Source organism: Cibotium barometz, chromosome 57 (genome assembly GCF_041138505.1).
Source record: "Cibotium barometz isolate CiBa-2024 chromosome 57, ASM4113850v1, whole genome shotgun sequence".
NCBI classification, from domain to species: Eukaryota; Viridiplantae; Streptophyta; class Polypodiopsida; order Cyatheales; family Cibotiaceae; genus Cibotium; species Cibotium barometz.
This window is the reverse complement of record NC_141102.1, coordinates 16,457,627-16,468,464: the sequence shown is the minus strand read 5'-3', so window position 1 is coordinate 16,468,464 and position 10,838 is coordinate 16,457,627. Positions and strand designations below refer to the sequence as shown.

At 40.3% G+C, this 10,838-nt stretch overlaps 1 pseudogene; it reads right to left on the bottom strand.

The window, feature by feature from the left end:
- Nucleotides 1-633: 633 nt before the first annotated feature.
- On the bottom strand, nt 634-1,385 carry LOC147606498 (transmembrane 9 superfamily member 7 pseudogene; annotated as a pseudogene).
- Between the last annotated feature and the right edge of the window lie 9,453 nt (nt 1,386-10,838).

Below are 10,838 nucleotides of genomic sequence, written 5' to 3'. Positions count from 1 at the left end.
TTGGTGTAGTTTCAAGAATTTGGTGCAAAAATTTTAGATTTATGTGTAAGATTTTGGTGTAAAATTTTTAAATTACTCTGCAGATTATTCTCAGCTATTGTGTAGAGATTTTTTGGTTCTTATGCAGAGTATGAGGTCATGGGAGCATTTTACAGTTTTCAAAGGTTGCTCTGCATAATTTCTTTTCAACGATTTTTGTGTGGAACAATGTAGAGTATTGAAGACTATGTAGAAATCAGTTTAATGCAAAGATTGCTGGAAACAATTATAAGCATCTAATCCATATTCTCATCTTTATCATTCTTCTTATTTTTTATGCAAAGTTTATAAGATCTTTAACAATATTAAGGCACAAAGAAGATCGAACATAGAAGTGTTGGAAGACTTGTGGATCTTGCTAAAATTCAAGCAAAAAGGGATATTTACATGTAGCCTTGGTGCATGTAAAACAAAAGGATTGAATCAGTGCAAGAGTTTCATGCAATCCTGTGTATTCTTGGTTAGGTTTGATCAATTTTTATGTATTGCAACCTTCCTAACAATATTCTTACAACTCCCTTATCCACAAGAAGTCATCTCACGAGTGAGGTCCTCATCAAAAAATTACCCTCTTTAGAATTGGTATATTTAATCTCAATCGATCTTCATTGAGGCATATATGGGCCTCATAAACCACAAATAGACAAAGAAGCCAATTGTTCTTGTGAGCTCAAAAAAGCAAATGGAGATGATAATCATATAGCCATATTACAACACACCAGACACTAGTTTTGTTATCTCCAACTTGGTGAAGTAGAATGTGGGATAGAGTAAAAGATAGAGTGCTGAAGATGTAGAGGTCATACATGCCCTCCATTACTAGTGGTAATCTTCACTGCAGAGATGGAAGTAGCAAATCATAATCGTAATCTCTTCACAAGTCATGATCAGTATTAAAAACACAATGATGAACAAGAACCCAAAGATGTAGAAGAATTGGTTAGGCCATATTGAGGTGAGGATGAAGAAGAGCTCCAATGGAACACGGCCCTAAATGGTAATATGATAGCTGCATGTAACAAGCTTGCTCTAGAATTTATCTCGGATTCTTATTTGTTCTTACTAGATATTCAATAACTATTTTTTAATACCCAAAATAACTTTAAAGACCAATGGTACAGAGATTCCAAACCACAAGAATACCACTACAAACATGGTACCAAAGGCACTGCTCTAGAGGACTTTTCACCCCAAATCAACGCATTAAGGATAAAGAAGAGAGTAAAGGAAACATGAGTAAATATGAAGGTTGTCTTCAATGTTCTTTCATGAGATAAAAAGGCAAAGCAACTAACATCAAGACCAGCATTAACTATGATACGCTCTACAGAACCATCAGGCAACATCGTGAATGTTGAGATATCGAGCTCATCTAGTGAGGCGGCGGTGGACACTGATGACCTGCCTGGGGGATAGGCCCCACACTTACACCACTGCCATGGTTGGTTAAATCATGTGTGATATGTAGCCAGTGGGATGACAGGCTGTGTGTGATAGCCATTCTAGAGACTGGCATAGTTATAGCGCCAGCTCATTTAGTTGGGTTCACACTATAGAGAACCCTAGTATGTATTTGGTTGAGTACCTTTTCATATTGTGTGTACTCTTATCTTTGTATATGGTGTGTTGAGTGTTGTGTGAAGAAGAAGAAGATTTTCAGCCTCTCACCTTGTGTGTTCTCTTTTAGGGTTTTGTTATTGTGTGTGTGCTTGCAAGAGCTCAAGCTCTCTTCTCCCCTGCATCTTTTCATGGTATTAGAGCCTGGTTCATGCTAAGGGCTGAGCTGCAAGCAAGAGAAGCACAGGAAGCGGTATGAGGGTAAGAGCTTCAACTACTCTTCCCTATTTGTGTTGGCGAGTACACCCTTGTCGGGAGCTCTATGGGAGGTACCAATAAACGATCTCTGATTGAGGAGCTTTCTTCACGGGAGTAAAGCTATAGGGCAACTATTCTGTCCTATCAGGCTAAATGTTTTGTGCTAAAAACACGTTTCGGGAGCGTTAGGACCTCCGTTTTTCAGAAAACAGGCGATTTCGAGCACTGTTGTGGGGTAAGTCATCGATTCTATGTACAGAACTCTATTTTAAGAACTGCAAGAAGACATATTGGTTGTGCTGCAAGGAGGTCGACAGTTGCCATTGGGTGTATGTATGCACATTGAGGTCATTGGTTATGACATTTGAGTATAGTACAGTACCGCTGCAGAAAACAGTTTGTGCAGGAGAAACCAGAGTGCTGTTTCTGGTAAATTTGTGTGTTTGGCAAGATGTCAAATGATGGCATAAACCAGATTGTTGCTCATCAGAAGCTTGACAAGAACAACTTCCATGCTTGGAGGTTCAAGTTGACAAATTTCCTGATGGGAAAGGGTTACTGGGACTACATAGAAGGTGATCATGAAGAGGCACTGGGGATACCGGAGATCAATCCGACTACTGCAGATGTGAAAGAGTTCAAGGATTGGAACCAAGGAGCCATAAAAGTTATGTATTGGCTCTCTATCAGTATACAGGACACCATGATTGGGCACATATAGGATGCCAAGTCCCCCAAGGAGGCAACCTTAGTAAAACTCTATGAAACGAATACCAAGGCACAAAAGATACAGTTGAAGAATGAACTTCATACTGTGGAGAAAAAGAGTATGTCTATGAATGACTGTGCAATGAAGATCAAGGGTATTGTGGAAACCCTTGCATCTATTAGTGTTTCAGTAGATGATGATAAGGTGAAAGTCTGTCTACATGGCCTCGGGCCACAATACAAGGCGTTCAAGACGTCTATTCAGACTCGGGAAAACATTCCCAATTTCACAGATCTGGTGTCTATGTTGATTATAGAAGAGAAGAGCTTGGGTGAAGACCGACAGTCTTCACAAAACAAAAACAGTTCAGAGCAACAGGCCTTCTATACAAGTTTAGGAAGAGGACAAGGTAGAGGAGGCCGTGGACGCGGCCAAGGAGGTGGCTGAACAGGTAATCAGAATTATGGCTAGCAGCAGCAACAACAACAGTCCCAGAATTCATAACAACAACAACACACAGGTGGAAGAGGCCAATTCAGAGAGGCAGGGGGAGTCAAAGAGGTCGTGGAAATTGGCAAAGGCAGTATAATGATACACATGGATGCTTTTACTGTGGTAAGCCTGGACATGTGCAGGCTGATTGGTATAAGAAGCAGGCTGACATGCAAAATGAAAAATTGCGGCAAAACAACTATGCATCCTCGAGCAGAAACAATGAGGATAATGAAAGGTTGTTTGTTATGCAGCATGTCGTTAATACCATGTCTGAAAATGTTGAAGCAACACATAAAGATGATGTATGGTACGTTGATTCAGGTGCTTCGAACCACCTGACAAGTCATGGGGAGTGGTTCAAGGAGATGAAAAACCTTGAAAGACCAGGTTTTGTGGAAACAGGGGATGACACTGCTCATCCAATTTCCCATGTTGGAGATGTGCCATTATCTATGCAGGATGGCAAAGTGAAGTACCTTGCAGATGTACTTCATGTTCCAAACATAACAAAGAATCTGGTTTCAGTTGGCCAGATGATAGAGCAGGGTTTGTAAGTTTGGTTTAACCCTGATGGTTGTTATGTTGAAGACTTTAGAGACAAGTGCAGGTTGGTTGCAAAAGGCAACAGAGTGGGCAAAACGTTTACATTGAATGTAAACATGCCTGAAGTGAGTGCTGCAATGTTTCCAAATGGTTCATGAATTGTTACAGACACAGACATTTGGCATAAAAGAATTGGACATGTGAATGTGCAGAGAATGAAGTCTATGCAGACTAAAGGAATTGTGACAGAGCTGCCAAAGTTTAAAGTTGAAGGTATGTAGAAAATATGTGAAGCATGCCAATTTGGAAAGCAAACAAAGCATGTATATCCACGTGACAGAAATGTGAGCAAAATGCACTAGATGTTGTGCATTCAGATGTATGGGATCCTACGAAGACCATGTCTATGGGAGGCTGCAGGTACTATGTAACATTTATTGATGTGACCACACAAGGAAAGTGTGGGTATACTTCATGAAAGAGAAGGGTGAGGTGTTCACTCATTTTTCAGAATTTCAAAGTTATGGTTGAAAAGCAAATAGGGAAACATGTAAAGTGCCTAAGGTCAGATGGAGAGTACTTTTCCAATGCGTTCTCTCAATTTTTGAAGAAGAATGGTATTCAGAGATAGTTTACATGCAAATACACTCCGTAGCAAAATGGAGTTGCTGAGCGGAAAAACAGGCACATTGCTGAGATTGCGCGAGCATTGATGGGAGAGAAGAATATGCCGCATAGCTATTGGGCTGAGGCTGTTTCTACAGCAATTTACATCATGAACAGGAGAGAAGAATATGCTGAGATTGCGCGAGCATTGATGGGAGAGAAGAATATGCCGCATAGCTATTGGGTTGAGGCTGTTTTTATAGCAGTTTACATCATGAACATGACTCCAACTGCAGCCATACATGATGTAACTCCAGAGGAGAGGTTTACTGGCAGAAAACCTGATTTGTCTCATCTCAAAGTCTTTCGATGCATTGCATATGTGCATGTGCCAGATGACCTGAGAACTAAGCTGGATCCAAAAGCTAAAAAATGTGTGTTTATTGGGTATTCCCTTGAGCAAAAGGGATAGAGGTGTTATAACCCTGCTACACGTGAGTTGAGGGTAAGCAGGGATGTTGTTTTTTATGAGATGAGCAACTGGTATGCTGCTGGAAAAGAAGCTGTTGTTGGGGCTGATGTAAGTGGAAATGTGGTTGCACAGAATGCAAGTCAGCAATCACAGTCTTTGAGTGGACCAGAAAATGTTTTCATCTAGTGGTTCAGTTGATAGACCATGGAGTGGCAGGCTGCATCATAATACTAGTCCTGCAAATGTGATTAGTACATCACATAAAGGCAAAGACAAAGTGATTGAGTCCCTTAGTATGCCTGACATTTCCAAGGAGCATCTAGGTGTCTCGAGGGTTTACCATTGTCTTGCATTGAATCGGGTTTCACCTCAAAGGAAGCGCTTCAGAGCAGGCTACCTCAAAGTAAGCGCTATCTAGAAGCCGAGAGCGAGCTTACACCGCCCTTAAAGCTATGCATAAGGAAAGAACAAGGTCCTCTCTCGGCTCTCTCTCGTCTCTTCTCTCACACTCACACAGACGCAATGGCTCGACCCAAGAGGACGTATAGGGGAGTTCGACAGAGGGACTGGGGCTCTCGGGTTTCGGAGATTCGTCACTTGTAATAATCTAGCTGAGTGTTTATGGTTTGGTGCAGCACTATTCGCAAGAGGTTGGTTCTGATGTCTTTGTGTGTAGGAAGACAAGGGTGTGGCTGGGCACATTCCAGAGCGCTCGGGAAGCTGCCAAGGCCTACGATGAGGCAGCCCGTTTGATAAAAGGGCCAGATGCCAACACCAACTTCCCATCATCGTCGTGCAGTGCATCCTTGCTCTCTCCATCAGTGAGATCAAAACTGCAGCGACGTTGCCACTGCACGGCTATCCTACAAGGGGCAAGTAAATACAAGAGGTTAGCAAAGGTATCATCAAAGCTGGTCAATGCAGCTGCAGGAGGTGGAGCCTCTGAAAGCACCACCCTTCTTGAGTCTTTGTCTTATGCAAGGGCTCCAACTGCCGGCGTGATGACTCTCAGCACCAGCAATCATTGGTTTGCCTTCGGCTAGATGACTCTCAGCACCAGCTGGGTGTTACGTGGCAGGCCAGCAGGGACTCTAAACCTGAGTGGGTCACCATCCTCGACCACGTCCAACCTGCGCGCCACGTCAACTCTCTTCTAGAGCAAGTTTCCACGTCTGATATCCACAACCAAGAGGTGATAACCTCTTGTGCTCCACTTTCTCAAGAGCCTCTTCAAGCTGATGAGCTACCCATCTCCAACTGCTCTGCCACTGCCCCAGCAGCTAACACCATAAGCTACTCTACTGAACTGGATGCTACAGCACAAGCTCATCCCCCGGACTATAGTGCAGTATGCCGTTCTAGCCCTCTCCTGCACAGCGATGCAATAGCTTTGTCTGCAGCCTCTGGGTATTTCGCACGAGATGACCTGGACGCGGCCGTTTCATATAATGACGGTGCTGCCTTCCTTAACGGTCTCTGCGACCAGTTGCACACGTATCCGCTCTACCCCCCCACCTCCGAGGTCTGCCAAGGCTTGTACGCGCAACAGCTATGGCAATAAGGGAGTCGTGTTTCAACCAAGGGCAACTGGCCACCACAACTTACACTATTGACCAAGAAGAACTTACCCACCCACTCACACTATTGACCAAGGACAACTGCCCACAACTTTAACTAATGGATGATACATCCATCATCTAGAAGTTTTTCACACACCCAATATATCATCTAGAAGTTTCTTACACACCTTCCTCATGTGCCTACAAAATCATTTTCATGAATCCACCATACTGTAACAAGTATATTTTAGGATGCACATGTAAATGGGATGGGTTAGGTGCATGGACTTAGGGTCATGCACATGTAGAATTAGGGCAGATGGGCCTTGTGACTATAAAAGGCATGTGTTCTAGGACTATTATAGCTTTTAAATGATATCTTTGGACTATCATTACACTTTACTTTTTGTTGTTCTTAGTGTTAATCTCTCAAGCTTTTGTTAATCCAAGTTCATTAGGTTATTCCAAGGCTAAGCTAGATGTTACTTTCTTTTATTGGTATCAGAGTTGTTGGCTTGGATCTTAATGCTTTGATTAGGAGAATAATCATTTTTGGATTATTGTGAACTCAATTTTTAGAATGCATTTTATTGATCATGATTAGTGTTAATCATTCAGAATTGTTTTTTACACAATTTTCAGATTTGTTAGTTTCATGATTTAAGAAGATTAGTAATAAAATTTATTTTAATCATTATTGAATTTGTATAATCAATCACTATTTTCAAAACCATAATCCATTTTACTCTTTGATTTCTTAAAGTTCTTGATCTTGATTTTTTGAAATTTTCTTGATTTTCAAAATTTAGGTTTACATAAGTTTTAGCAATCATTTTTTAGTGATCTGTTGCATTATCTTGCTTAGGGAGCATACTTTTTAAGAGATTAATCCTTAGAGCCTGTATTTTTTCAAGAGTGAAACCCTAGATTGCCAAACTTTGAGTTTTTAAAGGTATATTGCAAGAAGAATATTGTGCAAAAAATGCAAGAAAAAGGTTGTTATGCAAAAATATGATGGAGTTTCAAGAAAGTGTACAAAATCTTTTTGTAGTTTCAAGAAATTTGCAAAATTTCAGATTGTTGTGCAAGATTTGGTGCATAAATTTTAGATTGATGTGCAAGATTTGGTGCAGAAAATTTTCAGATTACTCTGGAGAGTCTTCAAGGTTACTCTGCAGAGATTTTTGGTTCTTGTGGAGAGTGTAGGTTGATATACAGAGTCGTGGAAGCAGTTTACACTTTTCAAAGGTTGTTGTGCACAATTTCTTTTCAAAGATTTTTGTGTGGAACAGTGTAGAGTATTGAAGACTATGCACAAATCTATTTAATGCAAAGATTTATGTGCAGATTGCTAGAAACAGTTTGCTATATCAATCTTCTTAATTTTTATGCAACTTTAGTTTAAAATATCTTTTTCAAGATTAAGGCACAGAGAAGACATAACATAGAAGTGTTGCAAGATTTGTGAATCTTGCTATAATTCAAGTGAAAAGGGATATTTATATGTAACCTTGGTGGATGCAAAGCAAAAGGATTGAATTAGTGCAAGAGTTTCATGCAATATTGATCTATGCAATACAATCTTGTGTATTCTTGGTTAAGTTTGATCAAATTTTATGTATTACAATCTTCCCAACAATCTTTTTACAAGTCCCTTGTCCACAAAAACTCATGAAGAGTGAGTTCCTCATTAAAATTTTCCGTGTTCTTAATTGGTACATACAAACTCAACTGATCTTCAGTGAGGCATATATGCTCCTCACACAAACCAAAAATAAGCATAGAAGCCAATTGTGCTCAGCACAAAAAAGTAGTAGGAGATGATAACCATGTAGCCAAAATACAACACACCAGACACCAGCTTTATTATCTCCATCTTGGTGAAGAAGCAGAATGCGGCATAAACCAATAGATAGAGTGAAGAACGAGAGGTCAAACATGCCCTCCACCACCACTAGTAATATTCACTACTTTTTTATTCTTATCAACAGAAAAAAGTAGCAAGACATGATAACCATGTAGCCAAAATACAACACACCAGACACCAGTTTTGTTATCTCTAGCTTGGTGAAGAAGTAGAATGCGGCATAAAGCAAGAGATAGAGTGCTCAAGACCCAGAGGTCAAACATGCCCTCCACCACCCGTGGTAATCTTCACTATAGAGTTGGAAGTAGTAGAGCACAATTGTGATCCCTACACAAGTCATGATCAGAATTAAAAAGATGATCAACAAGATTAACCCAAAGATGTAGTAGAACTAGTTAAGCTATATGGAGGTGAGTATGAAGAAGATCTCGATGAATACGGACCTCAATGGTAATATGTTGGCTTCATATACCAAGCTCTAGCATATGTCTTGGAATCTTATTTGTTCTTATTCAATCTTCAATAGTTGGTTTTTATACCCAAAATAGCTTCCAATAAAGACAAGGGTACATAGATTCCAAATCACAAGAATACCAATGCAAGCATGGTACCAAAAGGCATTCTCTAGAGGACTTTTCACCCCAAATAAACGCATTGAGACAGTGAAGGGAGCACAAAGAAATAAGAAGGTTGTCTTCAATGTTCTTTCATGAGACAAAAAGACAAAGCAACTAAGAGTAAGACCAACATCGATTGTGATACACTCTACAAAACCATCAGGCAACATCTTGAAGTCATCTACTAGTGTGTCTCAGCAGCATTGACTATGATATGGTCTACAATACCGTCAAGCAAGGTCATGATGTTGTTTACCAACGTGTCGCAGCAATGTCAAGACCACTGTCGATTGTGACACGCTCCTTTGCAACCACCATAGCTATAAATCTTGAGAGAGAAATGCATCCAACACTCCCTCAGGGTGTATCCATTGCAGTCTCTCACCCCTCTTGTGGTCTCTCTAGCCACCGCTCTTGTCTATGTCCAAAAAAACGTTTCTTTTTCCCTCTTGAACCACATCGTCATCCTTGATTCTTCTAGCAAGTATCACTGCCCGGCTTCCTTGGGTTTCCTATATGCTTTCTTTTTTCATTCTCTCACCTGGTTGCCATGCACTATTTTCTCCACTATGGACCCGCTACACCCTATCTTATTTATACAAATTACATCTACCTATACAGTGTGTTTCGATTGTGCTCTGGATTTTCCTCACAATGTTTTGCTAAACTTGATGATGGGATGGACATTTTGTCATCCTTCCTCCCTGGACTGCTACCTCTGAACTAATACTGACTTTGACCTTCTACTTTAGTGACTTTTATTTTAACTGATATTTTTGTTTGAACATGGATTAGGTAGACTACACCGGCCTCACATTTTGCCATTTGTGCTCATTATATTTTACCATTTTTAAACATTTGATCAATTTATATACTTTTTACTCTTATATGCTTACATATATTTACATGAGCTTTTATTTTGGTTCAACTTTGTGCATAAATGTAAATTGTTGTAGTATAATTATGTGCTTACCAATGTTATAATCCACCATGTTGAATTGATCTTTGCTCACTTGTATGCTCAACCTTTGAGAGAGAGAGAGTTCTTTAATGTGTTCTCAATCCAATTCGAGTCTAGAGAGGGAGAGAGAGAGAGAGAGACAAAGAAAAGGAGTACTTTGGTATTGTATGTATGTGTGTGAGAGATAAAGGAGTATTTTAATGATATAGTGAGAGTAAGAGAGGGAGAGAACCATCACACTATAATGTGTGAGAGAGGGAGAGAGAGAGAGAGAGACAAAGAAAAGGAGTACTTTGGTATTGTATGTATGTGTGTGAGAGATAAAGGAGTATTTTAATGATATAGTGAGAGTAAGAGAGGGAGAGAACCATCACACTATAATGTGTATATGTGTGCATGAGAGAGAGAGAACTATCGCACTATTACACCAGTTTTTAATTAAGTAAAATAACGATTAGGTGTCACTTACGCATTGCCCATCATCTCTTAAGCAATGCACTAAAAGTACCTTGTTTGAGTGATACCCATGGTGCAGGTGTCCCTTATGCCATGTTGCAGGCATCACTTAAGAAATGCCTATACATCTCTTAAGCTACGTCTAGTAATCGTTCCCTATGGGTGCCACATCAACAACACACAGTAGGGATGCTCAAAGTGACGCTTTTAGTAGCAAAACACACATCATTAAAGAGATGGTGTGGTGTAGTGGTTAGTGCATGTTTTGGATCGTGCTTCTACTAGCATCAACGCATTGGATCATGCCTTTGATTGTTTGAGTGGTGCTTAAGTGGATGATGCCATTGGTTCACACTTTATCCTACACCACGCCCACTTTGAGCATGTTCTTTTGACTCCCACCACGAGTGTTGACACGAGTGTTGACATGAGCCTATGTTCTTTAGGCTGTGATATTTTTCTATGGGTGCATTCTATGCCACTTTTGGCACATGGTTACTAACTATGTGGCAAATAATTCTGATGCACCTATGACACATCTTAGTCGTGGCATACATGATGGTTCTTTTGCATTGAGACAATTCCACATTCATGCTAGGAGCATTGATTCCACTTGATGGATACCTCAGGTTTTAGATTCATACTATAGTCATGTGGACGGGCTTAGGAGCTTTCCCTTCGACCCTTGCACTACCACGA